The following is a 16,384-nucleotide window of genomic DNA, read 5'->3' as shown; positions in this document are numbered from 1 at the left end:
ATTTAATCTCAAAATTCCAGGGAACAGAAGTCAAAATAAACAAATAAGATTACGTCTAACTAAAGAAGCTTCTTCACAACACCAGACACAATGAAATATTGAGACAATCTAGGAACGAAAGTATTTGCAAGTTATACTTCTGACAAAGGCTTAATATCTAAAATATGTAAGAAATACAACTGTACAACAAAAAGAAATAACTATTAAGAGTGAAAAAAGACTTAAATAGACATTTCTTAAAAGAAGGCTTACATGTGGCCAACAGATACGTGGAAAAATTATCAATGTCAATAATCATTAGAGAATGGCAAATCAAAACCACTAGTAAATATCAACTCACTCTTGTTAAAGTGAGTTAAAAAGACAAAAGGCTGGGCGCGGTGGCTCACTCCTATAATCCCAGCTCTTTGGGAGGCCGAGGCGGGTGGATCACCAGAGGTCAGGAGAATGAGACCATCCTGGCTAACACGGTGAAACCCCGTCTCTACTTAAAATTACAAAAGAATTAGCCGGGCATGGGGGCGGGCGCCTGTAGTCCCAGCTACTCGGGAGGCTGAGGCAGGAGATGGCATGAACCTTGGAGGTGGAGCTTGCAGTAAGCCGAGATCGCGCCACTGCACTCCAGCCTGGGCGACAGAGCGAGACACAATCTCAAAAAAAAAAAATAATAATATATATACATATATATATATAAATTAGCTGGGCATAGTGCCGTGTGCCTGTAATCCCAGATACTCCGGAGGCTGCAGTAGGAGAATTGCTTGAAGCAAGGAGGCATAAGTTGCGGTGAGCCGAGATCTCCCCAATGCACTCTGGCCTGGGCGACAAAGACAGACTCCGTCTCAAAAAAAAAAAAAAAAAAAAAAAAATCTTGGCAAAAATGCAAAAATGTGGAGGGAAGGGAATGCACACACATGATTAGTGTCAATGTAAATGAGTATAGTCATTATGGAAAATAGAATGAAAATTTCTCAAAACCTTAAAGATGGAACTACCTTATGATATAAATATTTGAGATTTTGACCTAGATGACAGACTATAGGACCAACTATACCATTTAAATGGATGTAGAAAAGGGATTTGACAACGTTCAACATTGCTTGATGATTAAAACTCTCAATAAATTAGATATAGTACAAACGCACCTCAACCCAATAAAGGCCATGTATAACAAATGCATAGGTAAGATCATACTAAACAGAAAAAAAAAGCATTTTTTCTAAGAGAAAAAAACAAGACACTATTGTACATATATTCACATATTGTGTGTGTATGTATATGTGTGTGTGTGTGTGTGTGTGTGTGTGTATATATTTCTACAAAGCTCTTGCCTTACAGTCTTAGATGCTATACCTATTGACTATCTTTGGCAAAACCAACATCTGCTACTGGTTTTGTTCCGGATTCAACCCAGTTCCACACGTACTGAATGCACACTATGTACAGGAACTTGGTCATTCCACTGAAGATCATTTTCTTTGGAATTACTGTTTGATGAGAACGCCTAGGCTGCCAACTGCCCACTTCAGAATCCCTGCAGGAAAAGGTTTTGGGGACGCGCCAAGTGGACGGCCATTGAAAACCGTGGGAATGCAGCTGTAGCGATTCTCATAAATGCAGCTGGCCTGAAAAGTGTGGCGGCCAGATCAAGGGATGGCTCACAGTTCTGGAGGGTGACTCCTTTCCCAGCCGGCACCTCAGCCTCCAGGACACCAGCACAGGCCACAGAGCGCCCCGCAGAACCCTGCTGCTCTGGGCTGCGCCTACTGTCCCCACTGGACGCCCGACTTCTTCCTGGAGTGTGGGCGTTCTGTTCTATTCCTTCTGGGAGGCGGCCGACAAGTTTTCTCCCAGCCTTCCCCAAAACCTTTTCTGGCCTGGGCAGGGACAGAGATCTTTGCGCGTCCAGGGTATCTATGAAGCCAGGAGCCACACTGTAATGACAAGGAGGATGGCGAAGGGAGTGCAGATTGGGGAGGCAGAGGAGGAGTAGGAGGAGGCAGGCTGAGGAAAAAAGGTCAGAAGGGACTGCCTTAGCCTGGGGCCATGGGGGTGGCCCGGGCAAGGCTGGCTGCTGCGGTGGGGAGGAGGGGTCCACGGTGTCAGAAGTGGCCACCGTCCCCATCTCCAGCCATGGGTGACTGCGGGAGGATCCAAAAACTTTTGGAAAGCACTCACACCCTCAGTAAGAAGGAAACCGAAGAAGTGGCAGCTGGGGCGGCTATTCCAGGCTGTGGAGGGGTGATGCGGGACCGGCACCGAGTGCTGCTGGACCGTAGCCTGGAACTGCAGCCTGGACATGCAGCCTGAACCTGCAGCCTGGACGGAAGCCTGAAGCCCAGCCTGTACCTGCGGCCTGGACCTCAACCTGGAGCTGCAGCCTGGACCGCAGGCTGGACCACAGCCTAAACCACAAACTTGCCCTACAGCCTGGACCTGCAGCCTGGACCTACTGCCTGGACCACAGCCTGGATTTCACCATGGCCCTGCAGCCTTGGCCTCAACCTGGGCCTGCAGCTTTGTTCCGTGGCACGGGTGACTGCGCATCCCGCGCTGCCCACCCTCTTCTGCCTCCTCCTCCTCCCGCTGTGCAAAGGTTCGGGTGGCCTGATTTCTTTCCTGCTCCGGAAGAGTGCAGGAGCAGGGAGGAGGACATTGCCAGGAGACCTGCTCCAGTGCTGCAGCGGAGGTGGATATCTGGTTCTGCCTGAAGACACCCTGTCTTTTGAGGGGGCCTCCCATTCAAGTCCTATCCGGTCTCCACCGCCCTCCACTTCTGGGGACGGAAAAGATGCAGCTTTGATTAGAGGGATGTGACCAGAGAGGTGCAAATCCCCGCCTTGAGGGACAGACATACTGACGGTCTAGGACCAGCAACCGCGGAAGACAGTGAAACCGCCTGCCCGTGTACATGCGCATGCGCAGCACCCAGACCTCGGCTGCAGAGCTGGCCTCGCCCTGGATGTCTCTGATCTTGGCGCTGCTCAGGCCGCCTCCGCAGGCGCGCTGAGATTCAGCCAGACCTGGAGAGATCCTGGGCTCACACTGGCCGCTTGAGCCTTCAGCATCCATCTCCACTGGCCTTCAGACTGCCCTGCCAGCCTCAGTGGGAGAGCCCAGGACCCTGGGATTCTCTCTGTGGAAGCCCCAGCTCACCACGCCCTGAATCGTCAGAGCTTCCTCTCAGTCCTTCCCTCATTGCCATGACGAGCTGCGCTGCAGCAGATACTGTGCGCTTCAATTTACAGTGTTCAAAGAAAGAGGTGCGCGCCTCGCCAGGCACGCTGGTTTCCGTAGTCTCTTAACTGATTTCAGCTCATTGGTCACAGAGCTGTATCATTGTATTTGTACTTGTGAGATAACCCTCTTAGTAACGGCGTCTAACCTTTTTTTATATGTTGCTACATTCAATTTACTAGTACTTTTGAGATTATGTGTCTACATTCATAAGGGATATGGTCTATAGTTTTATTTCTTTCTTATGCTTTTGTGTGGCTTTGTTATCTGGGTAATACTGACTTCATAAATTGATAAGTTGTTTTCTTTTCTTCTATTTTTAAATTTGTTTTTAGGAAAAATATAACTGCATATATTTACATGCACAATATGTTTTGCAATGTGGTTTCATCGTGGAATAGCTAAATCAAACTAGGTAACATATACATTATTTCTCACACTTATCTTCTTATGGTGAGAATACTTAAAATCTACTCTCTCAGTGATATTCAAGACTATGAACACTTGTTATTAACTATGGTCATCACGTTATACAATAGATTCTGAATTTACTCTTCCTAAGTTAGGTACCCCTTGGTCAACATTTCTGAGACCTCACCCTGGCCCCTGTTAGATACCATTCTATGCTCTCATTCATATTTTTGGAGTGATAATGGAGCGTTGGTATTAATTCTTCACTCTATGTTTGGCAGAGCTCACCAGTGAAGACAACTGTGTCTGGGCCTTTCTTCATGGGAAGACTCTTAATTAATTTAATATCTTTATTTGAATATATTTCATTTCTTAACATATGTCTATCAATACATTTGTTCTTCAGTTTACTTTTATGATCTGTTTCTACCTAGGGATTTATTTTTAAGTTTTGGTCTTCTATGTTTGTGGAATTTTGTGGTGGTTTATATATTTTGATATTAACCCTTATTATATATATGGCTAGCAAGTATTTAAATCCATATGCCGTTTTTTTATTTCATTGACTGGTATTTTTGCTATGCAGAACCTTTCCAGTTTGGTATAGTTCTACTTGCTTATTTTTGCTTTTGATGTCTGCGCTGTTATTGTCCTATCCAGAAATGTATTGTCTAGCCCAATATCAAGGAGATTTTTCTCCAATGTTTTATTCTAGGAGTTTTACACTTTCAGGTTAAATCACAGTGGGATATCATCACACATCTGTTAGAATGGTGGTTGAAGAAAGACAAGAGATATCAAATGTTGATGAGCATGTGGAGAAAAGCCCTTGCACACTGCTCGTGGGAATGTGAATTCAACCATTTGCACACAGAGAGAAGCCAGAAATCTAATTGGCAAGAAATTACCCTTTTGCCAGCATAACAGACTTCTGGGTTCCATTTCCCTGAGCAGCCCTAGTGATCCAACTTGTGGCACCGTCATGCTGGGGGCCAACCTGAATCATAAAGGAAAATTATTTATTATTTTTCATCCTGGTCAGAGCAAAATACATGTAATAAAACATAAACATTAGCCACTCTGCTTAGCGCCCAATATCAAACTGGCAAGCCTTCAATTTGCCCCCAGGTGGGCCTCCTCATCTTCAATCCAACCTCTGACTTGGAGTTTCAACATGTGGTCTCTGGGCAAAATGGTCACCATGAGTAATAGAAAAGTTAGAAAAGGTAAAAGAGAGAGAAAAGCATTGCCTGTGTCAGGGTGGGGAAGACGAAATGATCAGGGAGGCCAGAGAAAGACTCACCCACTGCAGCAACACTCAAAAGTTCAGGCAGCTGTGGCTGGTGTCTGGAAGGGATTTTTTTCCAGCAGTCCCATCAGCTCTTGAGTTTCCCCTTTCAGGGAGGAGAAATCTCCCCATATCCCAGGATCATGTACATGCCTAACCCTTTTACCCACAGCCATCACCAAAGACTGCAAGACAGATTAATTCAAAGAGAATAGCAGTTAACATCCCATAGTGCCAAACCTGTTCTTAGCTGAGAGGGAGTTTACTGAGAGGGCCCTCTAATCCCTAAATCTTATAAGGGACTCTAACCTTCCTAAGTTGGGCCTCTAACCCAAGGTTTGTCAAAGTCTTTGCCTTTTATTAAGAGGGGTCTCTAACCCACTCTGTCGTAGGAGAGACTCTAACTCCCCTTAGTTGGGCCTCTAACCCAATCCCATTCTTTTTTTTTTTTTAGACAGAGTCTCGCTCTGTCACCCAGGCTGGTGTGCAGTGGTGCGATCTCAGCTGACTGCAACATCCTCCTCCCAGGTTCCAGCGATTCTCCTGCCTCAGCCTCTGGAGTAGCTGGGATTACAGGTGCACACCACCACACTCTGGTAAGTTTTGTATTTTTTTGTAAAGACGGGGTTTCACCCTATTGGCCAGGCTGGTCTTGAACTCCTGACCTTGTGATTTGCCCGCCTTGGCCTCCCACAGTGCTGAAATTACAGGCATGAGTCACAGCTCCTGGTCCCCAATCCCATTCTTTACCCGAGTACCCCACCACTTACCAAAAGTCATCGAATCAGTGCTGCAGTCTATTGCCTTTGGGTCAGGGGTGTCCTCAGTATTGTCCCTTCAGGATTCGCCAGAAAGATATTACTGGACCCTACCACTTACCCAAAGTTAGCCTTTGGGTCAGGGGTTTTCTCAGTATAGTCGTTTTCATGGTCACCACAAAGATGTTACAGGACCCCAATGCTTACCCAAAGGTAGCTGTTGGGTCAGGGTTTCTACACTGTAGTCCCTTCTTTGGTCACCAGAAATATGTTGCAGGAAAGGAGTCCTGATCCACACCTGAAAAAAGAGTCCTTGGATCTCACGCAAGAACGAATTTGGGACTAGTCAACAGTGCAATGTTAAAGCAAGTTTATTAAGAAAATAAAGGAATAAAGAATGGCTGCTCCACAGACAGAGCAGCCCTGAGGGGACATTGCCATGGCTTTTGTAAACTGTCATAGTGCTGGTGGGAGTGTAGCAGTGAGGACGACTAGAGATTACTCTCATGACCATTTTGGTTTTTGTAGGTTTTGGCCGGCTCCTTTACTGCAACCTGTTTTATCAGCAAGGTCTTTATAACCTGTATTTTGTGCTGACCGCCTTTCTTATCCTGTGACTTAGAATGCCTTATCCATCTGGGAATGCAGCCCCATAAGTTTCAGCCTCATTTTACCCAGCTCCTATTCAAGATGGAGTTGCTCTGATTCACATGCCTCTGACATGGCTGTGGTCTGATGCACATCAGTTCTAGGGCAAGAGACCCAGGGCAAGGAGAGTCTCTCACCCATGGTTTTTACCCTTTCCAGCCACTTAAACAGGTGTGGTGGTCTGTCTGAGGCCCTCGGCCCTCAGGTGGGATTTTCATCTTGTGGTGCAGTGGGAGAAACTGTGGCACAGAGGCTGTGAATGGTGAAGTCAGGGAGACTCTGGGACTGGAAAACATGCGCCTCCAGTTCCAGCACAACTTCTCCAGGACTCACAGCCCTTGGGCTGTGCTGGTGGGCTGTTCTTGGCATATGACATCCTGGTGGGGGTCAGCACCTTGTTGAGGTGGCAGTGAGTTTGCAGAAAGTAGCAGATTCTGTAGAACCCACAGGGGTAAGGGGACATTTCCTTTTGTTCCTAAGCAGATAGCTACAGATAGAAGGCCAGATATCTCCACAGGTGACCTCACTCACCCTGACAATGTAAATTAACAGCTTATCTTCACAGTACAAGACAAGACTAGAACTTGTCCCTCCCCTCCACCCTTCCCAGCCCCCCACCCCGAGAGGAATACATATTTGATTGCTTTCTCCACTATGTGTTTGCTTTATCTTGTGTAAAGTGCAGATTTGCTGAGCATTTGCTAAATATATCCCTCTACTGGCTCCTTTTCACATGCAATGTGTGGATTCAGCAAGCCTGATGGAAGCTTCACAGTAATGTGGCCACACCTTCCCTCTTATTTTTTCTTTCCGCTTCTCCCTCCTGCCTGCTGTACCCCTTTTAAAGACTGAAACCCTCAAAATCCTCCTCAGAAAAAGTAGAGATCACAGACCCTACTTGCTTTAATTGTTTCACTGCATCATACTACACGGTACAGTGTGATGCAGTGAACATCACACTTTGCTCCGTAAACATGTATAATTATCATGTCTTAATTATATGATGTTTAACTGCATCACATTGTACCATATACACTGTACAGTGATCCAACAAGAGTAATTAGCATGTTTAACACTTTAAACATTACTTCCTGTGCTAATAAAGTTCAAAATCCTCTCTTCAAGCTATGATAGAATGAACAGTACATTATTATTAGCGATAGTCATTGTACGGTGTAATAGAACATCACTATTTATTCTTCCTAACTGTAACTTTGTACCCAATGACAAAGCTCTCCCCATTCCCTCAGCCTTCTGCCATCGCTGACCTCTGGTAACCACCACTCTGCTCTCTAATTCTATGAGATGGACTTCTTCAGATGTCACACGAGTGACAGCACATGGTCTTTTTCTTTCTGTGCCTGACTTATTCTGCTTAACATAATGTCCTCTAGGTCCATCCATGTTGACACAAATGATGGAACTTCATTCTGTTTTATAACTGAACATTATTCCAGTGTGTGTGTGTGTGCGTGTGTTTGTGTATATATAACATTTTCTTTATTCAATTTGTAGATGGGCACTTATACACTGTTGGTAGGAATGTAAATTAGTACAATCATTTCCCATTTCTATAGGGAGAACAGCATGGAGGTTTTTCAATAAATTATACATCAAACTACCATACGATCCAGCAATCTGATTACTGAGTATATATCAAAAGGAAACAAAATAAGCATGTCAAAAAGATAAATGCACTCTCATGTTTATTAAGTAGCATTCACAATAACCAAAACTATTATTTCTTCTAAGTATTTCTTAATTTACTTTTTTTCATGTATTACACCCTAAACTTTTAAAGGATTCATGTCTGATTTCCAGTTTCTGAAACTTATGAGTCACTGATTCTTTGACTATTGCTTTCCTATTTAGAGAGTCTGGTAAAACAATTAAGTGCTTTTTATTTCTTCTCAATCTAATCCTCATATATAAATATATTTATATTTTCTATTAATTTGCCTTCTATAACTTATATGACTACATTAGTTGTGATCAGCATTTCACTTTACTAGTCCTTTTTTCGGCTCAGCCTATTTTAATATGTAATTTGTTGGTTGTACATTAAATTGTTTTACAACACTTTCAATACTTTACTTTCCATTTGCCTATTTTCCAAAGATAGCTTGACAAGCTCATAGATTCTTTCCACATTATTTTGGTTTCTTGTTTTTCCATTTTATTGACTTAAACATTTAAATATAAACTCAATATCTGAGATTTATGTGCCATATTTCTTCTGATGCTTCACTCCAGTAGTTCATCTCCTTGTGTGCAACATAATTTATAATTTAATCCTCACATATGGGAGACACCACATTCTGACACCTGCAGGCAGTTTCTCTTTGTTTATTCCATTTGCCTTGTCAGAAGGGAACAACACACATGGACCTGACATCCTTGTGATCAGACACATCTGAGTGGAGCATGGGCCTCTTAGATTGATTACTTCTCTGGATCATTATCTTTATTTACTTCCAGTCCTGGGAAGTTTTTTTAATTTCCTTTCAAGTATATTAGGCATTCTGTGAATTCCTGTATCTTCTTGGTGATTTTAATTGTCAGGATTAAGTGTTTAAAGTATACTATTTTTCTGAAAAGCAGAAATATCAATAGTTGCATATATGAGTGAAACATTTTACATAGATTTTCTGTGGCATCTATCACCACCTCATGAGAAATTCCAAGTTTTTTCATTTGAAACACCCCTCCCATCAATAGATCATATTGTAATAATTCATAGAATATGATTACTTTTATATCACTAGAAAATTAATTATATATTATGTACATATTTTTGAAATACTCCACTGCAATAAATAGCATATGGTCAGAAGTATTGTTTTCTCTAACATAAAACTAATATGAGTAAAGTTATTTACCTGAATTCAGATCTTTTGGCTTCAATTGCCATTCTGTCTCATTAGCACTTCCCTAACCCATAAAAGATATCATTTGTATTTTTTGTTTAATTCATAATTTATTGAAATAAGTTATTTAATGTTATAACGTTTTTATGGCAATTTAGGACATTTTCAATAAATATATTGAGCTTGAGTCCCCGGCTAAGTATTCCTTTTGTACTAGAAATCTGATTTTTCTGGCACAACTTCTTTGCCTTCAATAGTACTTATAAAATACATGAATGCCAGCATATGACTATTTCAATACTGTACTCAGTTATTCATGTATAAATATTCATTAGCTATGAAACAAACCAACTACAAATCCTGAATGCATAGTACATATCAACACATTCAGATTCTTCACAGAAGAAAATAATAAAAGACTAATTTTCTATGACATGTCACCTGTTCATTAGTTCTTCAATATGATTTAGGCTATTCCAAATATAAGAAAATGTATGCCTCACTATCCATGTTTTCTCAAAATTTTTTATCTAAGTCCTTAAGGGCATAAAAAAGGATGTATATTTTCAGATTTACTTTTGTAGACTTTCGATATTTCTTTTGCTGTGCATCTTAGTATGAATATATGGAGCATCTTATATTCAGTTTCTGTGCATCTTAGTATGAATATATGGAGCATCTTATATTCAGTTTCTGTGCATCTTAGTATGAATATATGGAGACAAAGACAAATGTACATTTAAGTGGTTATATGAATTTTGCTTATATGGCTAATTGCCTATATGGATGTTGTAAATGACAAGATACAATAGTAAAGTTTGATAAACTCATCAGTGCCCTGTGAACTTTAGTTTACTTACTGTACAACTTAATTCAGTCACTAATAATTAGTCTAAAAAGTGTTTTTTAAAAGCTGCAAACCACATTTTATTACACATTTCTGAATCAGGAAGGGGTAAACTGTGACATAGTTTCCTTGTGCCACTGACTTTTTTGGGGAAGAAACGTTCTGCAATAAAATAAGAGTTTCCAAGCTATTTTTAAAAAAGCTTGAGTTTTCTTCTCTGATTAGCCTTCACTCCTCGGTCCCTTTTACCCAAGGATTGGTTCCTAGGTCATCTTTTGGAAGTTTAGTTTCTGGAAAGTTTTCAGCAATCCTCTCCTGTGCTTTGTCCTAGTTTTCATTGTTTTTGTTTTTGTTGTTGTTGTTGTTCTTGTTCTTGTTTAGGAGAAGGTGAGCCTCTTTAATTGAGGATGGTTTGTCTGTCTCCAATCCTGTTTGCGTTTGCCGAAGTTGAAGCTGTATTGGAGTTTTTATTCTCCCACCATCCTTCCCCAGGCCTACTAATGTTTTCAACACATCTTCTTCAACATCTTGTGACCTTTGTTGCTATCAGTAATTTCAGAATGAACAGATGCAGGAGCATCATCTCTTTGGAAATTTCCTTCACTTCTAATCTGTTCCCTATGTTTTCCAGCTCTATCTTTATATTTTAGATTCTCCAATATCTTATCATCTTTGTAGTCTGTATTCTGTAAAGCATATTTTACTAATATATTTTTAAAATCCTTTTCTTCTTTCCATCTCCTTTCCTTCTTAGTTAATGTTGGACCAACAAATGATTCATCTTTCTTATCAAGGAAAGGTGAGATCTAACCTGCACTGGTTCACATCCAACACGGCTATTACTGCCAGGGTGAATATAATAAGATAACACAGTCTCTCCAATTTTTGCTTTATCTCCATGCTCAAGTACATAAGGGTCACATTTAGTTTTCAGCTGAATAATCCGTTTTTCATTAACAATTGTTCCATTCTGACTGCCTGATCCAAAAGGACATAACTTTGTAAGCCATGGTCAAAATAAATTTGTGCATGAAACTTACTGACACCAACTGCAGGGATTCGAAGAGTATGCTGCATATCATTTTCTCTTTCAATTGTAGCAGGTTTTACAGCAGTAATGATGAAGAGTGATCCTGTCTGTAACAGCGGTGATCTAATGACAATTACTCTTATACATGGGGGCCACATTTATTCCTCATCTTTCTCCTCAGTATCTTTTGCAGTTGCATTGCCTTCACTGGTAATGTCTTCATCATAACTACCCTCGGTCTGAGAGTCTGTGATTTCACCTTCTTCTGATTCACTATCACTGTCTGCGACTTTCTCATCTTTAAATAAAGTTGAATTGAGATGTTTTCATTAAGAGGAGATTCCATAGTATTTCCACTAACTGGACCAGTGAATTTTGGGGGATTATTTCTGTGATGAATGCCTATTTTGGCCTTTCTTTCACATTTGTAAAATTGTCTTTCCCATTTCAGCTCGTATGTTCAACACTGAAGGCTTTTTGATCCTCTGAATTCAAATCCTTTTCCTCATTTTTTTTTTTTTTGTAGAAGAATCTGGATCCTCTCTTTTCTCAATTTTTTATCTTTGCTTTATGCTATAAGTCTGACAAGGTGACAAATCTACTTGAGAATGAAACTGATAGCGAGCACTTTCCACCTCACGGTAGTAATAAATTGAATCATAATATATTTGATTCTCAGAATCTTAGTAGAAACCAGTGCTGTGGTAAAAATACAGTCCAGTATTTTCATTATAACTAAATCCAGTCTGTGATACAGCCGCTTCAGAGGCAGCTCTCAAACTTCCAGCTAATGAAGAACCTTCTAAGGACGTATCTTTTGCTGCTAATGCAGATGCTGACTCCCGTGAATTTGAGGCAAATGACCTTTTTGTCTACATTTACCGTTTGCTGTTCTATCAGTGCCAGGGTGAGCATCATATTCTATTTATAACTAGTCTTTAGAATTCAGAGCAGGAGTTTCAATATCCTGATCTTGCTGATCTGACAGTTCGGTCACTCACTTTATTTGGAAGACTAACATCATTAGAGTAGGACTAAAAATAATGTGAGATTGCCCAAGGAGCACGGTTTTTTGTGAGTTCTTCTACATCAGACTTTTATTATCTTCATTTCTCCCACAGTGGAGTACGTTACTGAGTTCTTCCAGCTGCGTGCAGAGCTCCTGGCCTTTGCTCTTGCTGCTCTGGAGGAGCCCTCCTGTGCGAGACCAGCTTCTCCCATCCCCGCACCTGCCACGTGCAGCTCCGCGTTAGCGTTTCAGCTTCTCCGCCTTCCGTCTCCTCTGGGCCCGCTGGAGCTTGGGGAGGGGGAGGGGGGGCCACAGCGAAGGCGATGGCGGCTGGGACCGGGCTCCGAGGCCGTGAGTTCGGGCACGAGACGGCTGCGTCCGCTGAGTGGCTCCGCGAGGCCGAAGCGGAGGCCGCGGAGCCACAGGCCACGGGGGCGCGCGAGCAGTCACAGGCAGCCTTCCTGGCCCGGAGGCTCCCAAACGCGGAGCCTAACGGGACTGCGGCAAGGAGCAAAGGGATGGCGATGGCCCTGCCAGATCTGTGCAGCATGGAATCCTGGGAATGATTGTACCTTCCCCAGCTACGGGGACAGCAGGAGGAGCGTCGAAGTCCACGGGCCAGAAGCGCTCCCTTCGTTCCCGAGTTGAGCTGGAAAGAGTGGCAAACAGTGTTTTAAATTGAGTATCCATGTGGCTAGATATGACCTGCTGGTTACTCTTAATTTTTTTCCACATTTATTGAGCTATGATTGACAAACTGAAAAGTGTACATTTTTAGGGTGTACAATAGAAAGTTTTGAGACGTCTGTACACCTTTAAATTATCTCAATTAAGCTAGTTAACATATCTATCCCCTCACATAGTTAATATGTTTCTGTATATGTGGTGAGAGCACCTGAGATCTACTTTTGTAACAAATTTCAAGTACACATTAACTATAGTCACTGTTCTGTACATTAGGTCCCCAGCAGTTACTCATCTTATAACTGAAGGTGTGCCCCTTCCATGGATAACTCCCTGCTTTTCCCGCTTCCTAGCCCATGGGAACCACGTTCTACTCTCTGTTTCTGTTTTTTTTATTTTTTATTTACTTTTTTAGATTTTACATACAAAAGAGATCATGCAGTATTTGTTTTTCTGTATTCGGCTTATTTCACTTAGCCTAATGTTTTCAAGATTTATCAGTATTGTAAATGAAAGAATTTCATTTTTTATTAAAGCTGAAATTATATATCTCTCAGTTTATCTATTTATCTGTATCAGAGCAGTGCAGATACCCTTGACAATACTGATTGTATGTCCTTTGGCTATAGACTCCAAATTGGAATAAATGGTATTTCTTGTTTAAAAATTGTAAGGAACCTCAATACTCTTTTTAATAATAGCTGCACCAATTGACATCCTCAGCAACAGTGTACAAGTGTTCTCTTTTTCTGCTCACTAACACTTTTTATCTTTTGACTGTTTGATAATAGGTATCCAAACACCACAAAAGGTGACACCTCCTTGTGATTTTGATTTTAATTACTCTAATAACTAGTGATGTTGAGCATTTTTAATATACCTGCTGGCCATTTGTAAACCTTTGGAAAATTGCTCTTTCTATATTTTGCCCAATTATTAATCAGGAAATTGCTTTTAATTCTGCTGTGGGTGGGGGGGCAGGCAAGATGGCCGAATAGGAAATGCTCCCGTCTACAGCTCCCAGCGTGAGCGACGCAGAAGACGGGTGATTTCTGCATTTCCATCTGAGGTACTGGGTTCATCTCACTAGGGAGTGCCAGACAGTGGGCACAGGACAGTGGGTGCAGCGCACCGTGCGTGAGCCGAAGCAGGGCAAGGCATTGCCTCACTCGGGAAGCACAAGGGGTCAGGGAGTTCCCTTTCCTAGTCAAAGAAAGGGGTGACAGACAGCACCTGGAAAATCAGGTCACTCCCACCCCAATACTGTGCTTTTCTGATGGGCTTAAAAAATGGCGCACCAGGAGACTATATCCTGCACCTGGCTCAGAGGGTCCTATGCCCACGGAGTCTCGCTGATTGCTAGCACAGCAGTCTGAGATCAAACTGCAAGGTGGCAGCGAGGCTGGGGGAGGGGCGCCTGCCATTGCCCAGGCTTGCTTAGGTAAACAAAGCAGCCGGGAAGCTCGAACTGGGTGGAGCCCACCACAGCTCAAGGAGGCCTGCCTGCCTCTGTAGGCTCCACCTCTGGGGGCAGGGCACAGACAAATAAAAAGACAGCAGTAACCTCTGCAGACTTAAATGTCCCTGTCTGACAGCTTTGAAGAGAGCAGTGGTTCTCCCAGCACACAGCTGGAGATCTGAGAACGGGCAGACTGCCTCCTCATGTGGGTCCCTGACCCCAGACTCCTGAGCAGCCTAACTGGGAGGCACCCCCCAGTAGGGGCAGACTGACACCTCACACGGCCGGGTACTCCACTGAGACAAAAAATCCAGAGAAACAATCAGACAGCAGCATTCATGGTTCATGAAAATCCACTGTTCTCCAGCCACCACTGCTGATACCCAGGCAAACAGGGTCTGGAGTGGACCTCTAGCAAACTCCAACAGACCTGCAGCTAAGGGTCTTGTCTGTTAGAAGGAAAACTAACAAACAGAAAGCACATCCACACCAAAAACCCATCTGTACATCACCATCATCAAAGACCAAAAGTAGATAAAACCACAAAGATGGGGAAAAAACAGCAGAAAAACTGGAAACACTAAAAAGCAGAGCACCTCTCCTCCTCCAAAGGAACGCAGTTCCTCACCAGCAATGGAACAAAGCTGGATGGAGAATGACTTTGACAAGTTGAGAGAAGAAGGCTTCAGATGATCAAACTACTCTGAGCTACAGGAGGAAATTCAAACCAAAGGCAAAGAAGTTAAAAACTTTGAAAAAAATTTAGATGAATGTATAACGAGAATAACCAATACAGAGAAGAGCTTAAAGGAACTGATGGAGCTGAAAGCCAAGTCTCGAGAACTACGTGAAGAATGCAGAAGCCTCAGGAGCCTAAGCAATCAACTGGAAGAAAAGGTGTCAGTGATGGAAGATGAAATGAATGAAATGAAGCAAGAAGGGAAGTTTAGAGAAAAAAGAATAAAAAGAAACGAACAAAGCCTCCAAGAAATATAGGACTATGTGAAAAGACCAAATCTATGTCTCATTGGTGTACCCGAAAGTGATGGGGAGAATGGAAACAAGTTGGAAAATACTCTGCAGGATATTACCCAGGAGAACTTCCCCAATCTAGCAAGGCAGGCCAACATTCATATTCAGGAAATACAGAGAATGCCACAGAGATACTCTTCGAGAAGAGCAACTCCAAGACACATAATTGTCAGATTCACCAAAGTTGAAATGAAGGAAAAAAATGTTAAGGGCAGCCAGAGAGAAAGGTCGGGTTACCCTCAAAGCGAAGCCCATCAGATTAACAGCAGATCTCTTGGCAGAAACTCTACAAGCCAGAAGAGAGTGGGGGTCAATATTCAACATTCTTAAAGAAAAGAATTTTCAACCCAGAATTTCATATGCAGCCAAACTACGCTTCATAAGTGAAGGAGAAATAAAATACTTTACAGACAAGCAAATGCTGAGAGATTTTGTCACCACCAGGCCTGCCCTAAAAGAGCTCCTGAAGGAAGCACTAAACATGGAAAGGAACAACCGGTACCAGCCACTGCAAAATCATGCCAAATTGTAAAGACCATCAAGGCTAGGAAGAAACTGCATCAACTAACGAGCAAAATAACCAGCTAACATCATGACAGGATCAAATTGACACATAACAAAATTAACTTAAAAAGGAAATAGAGTAAATGCTCCAATTAAAAGACACAGACTGGCAAATTGGATAAAGAGTCGAGACCCATCAGTGTGCTGTATTCAGGAAACCCATCTCACATGAAGAGACACACACAGGCTCAAAATAAAAGGATGGAGAAAGATCTACCAAGCAAATGGAAAACAAAAAAAGGCAGGGGTTGCAATCCTAGCCTCTGATAAAACAGACTTTAAACCAACAAATATCAAAAGAGACAAAGAAGGCCATTACATAATGGTAAAGGAATCAATTCAACAAGAATAGGTGCATATATAACTATCCTAAATATATATGCACCCAATCCAGGAGCACCCAGATTCATAAAGCAAGTCCTGAGTGACCTACAAAGAGATTTAGACTCCCACACAATACTAATGGGAGACTTTAACACCCCACTGTCAACATTAGACAGATCAATGAGACAGAAAGTTAACAAGGATACCCAGGAATTGAACTCAGCAC

At 42.3% G+C, this 16,384-nt stretch overlaps 1 pseudogene; it reads right to left on the bottom strand.

The window, feature by feature from the left end:
* Positions 1-10,284: 10,284 nt before the first annotated feature.
* On the bottom strand, positions 10,285-12,785 carry LOC101127333 (angiogenic factor with G patch and FHA domains 1-like; annotated as a pseudogene).
* Between the last annotated feature and the right edge of the window lie 3,599 nt (positions 12,786-16,384).

The sequence above is a fragment of the Gorilla gorilla genome, chromosome 1 (assembly GCF_029281585.2).
Source record: "Gorilla gorilla gorilla isolate KB3781 chromosome 1, NHGRI_mGorGor1-v2.1_pri, whole genome shotgun sequence".
Taxonomy (NCBI): Eukaryota; Metazoa; Chordata; class Mammalia; order Primates; family Hominidae; genus Gorilla; species Gorilla gorilla.
The sequence above is the reverse complement of the archived record's forward strand: the minus strand, read 5'-3'. Positions and strand labels throughout refer to the sequence as shown.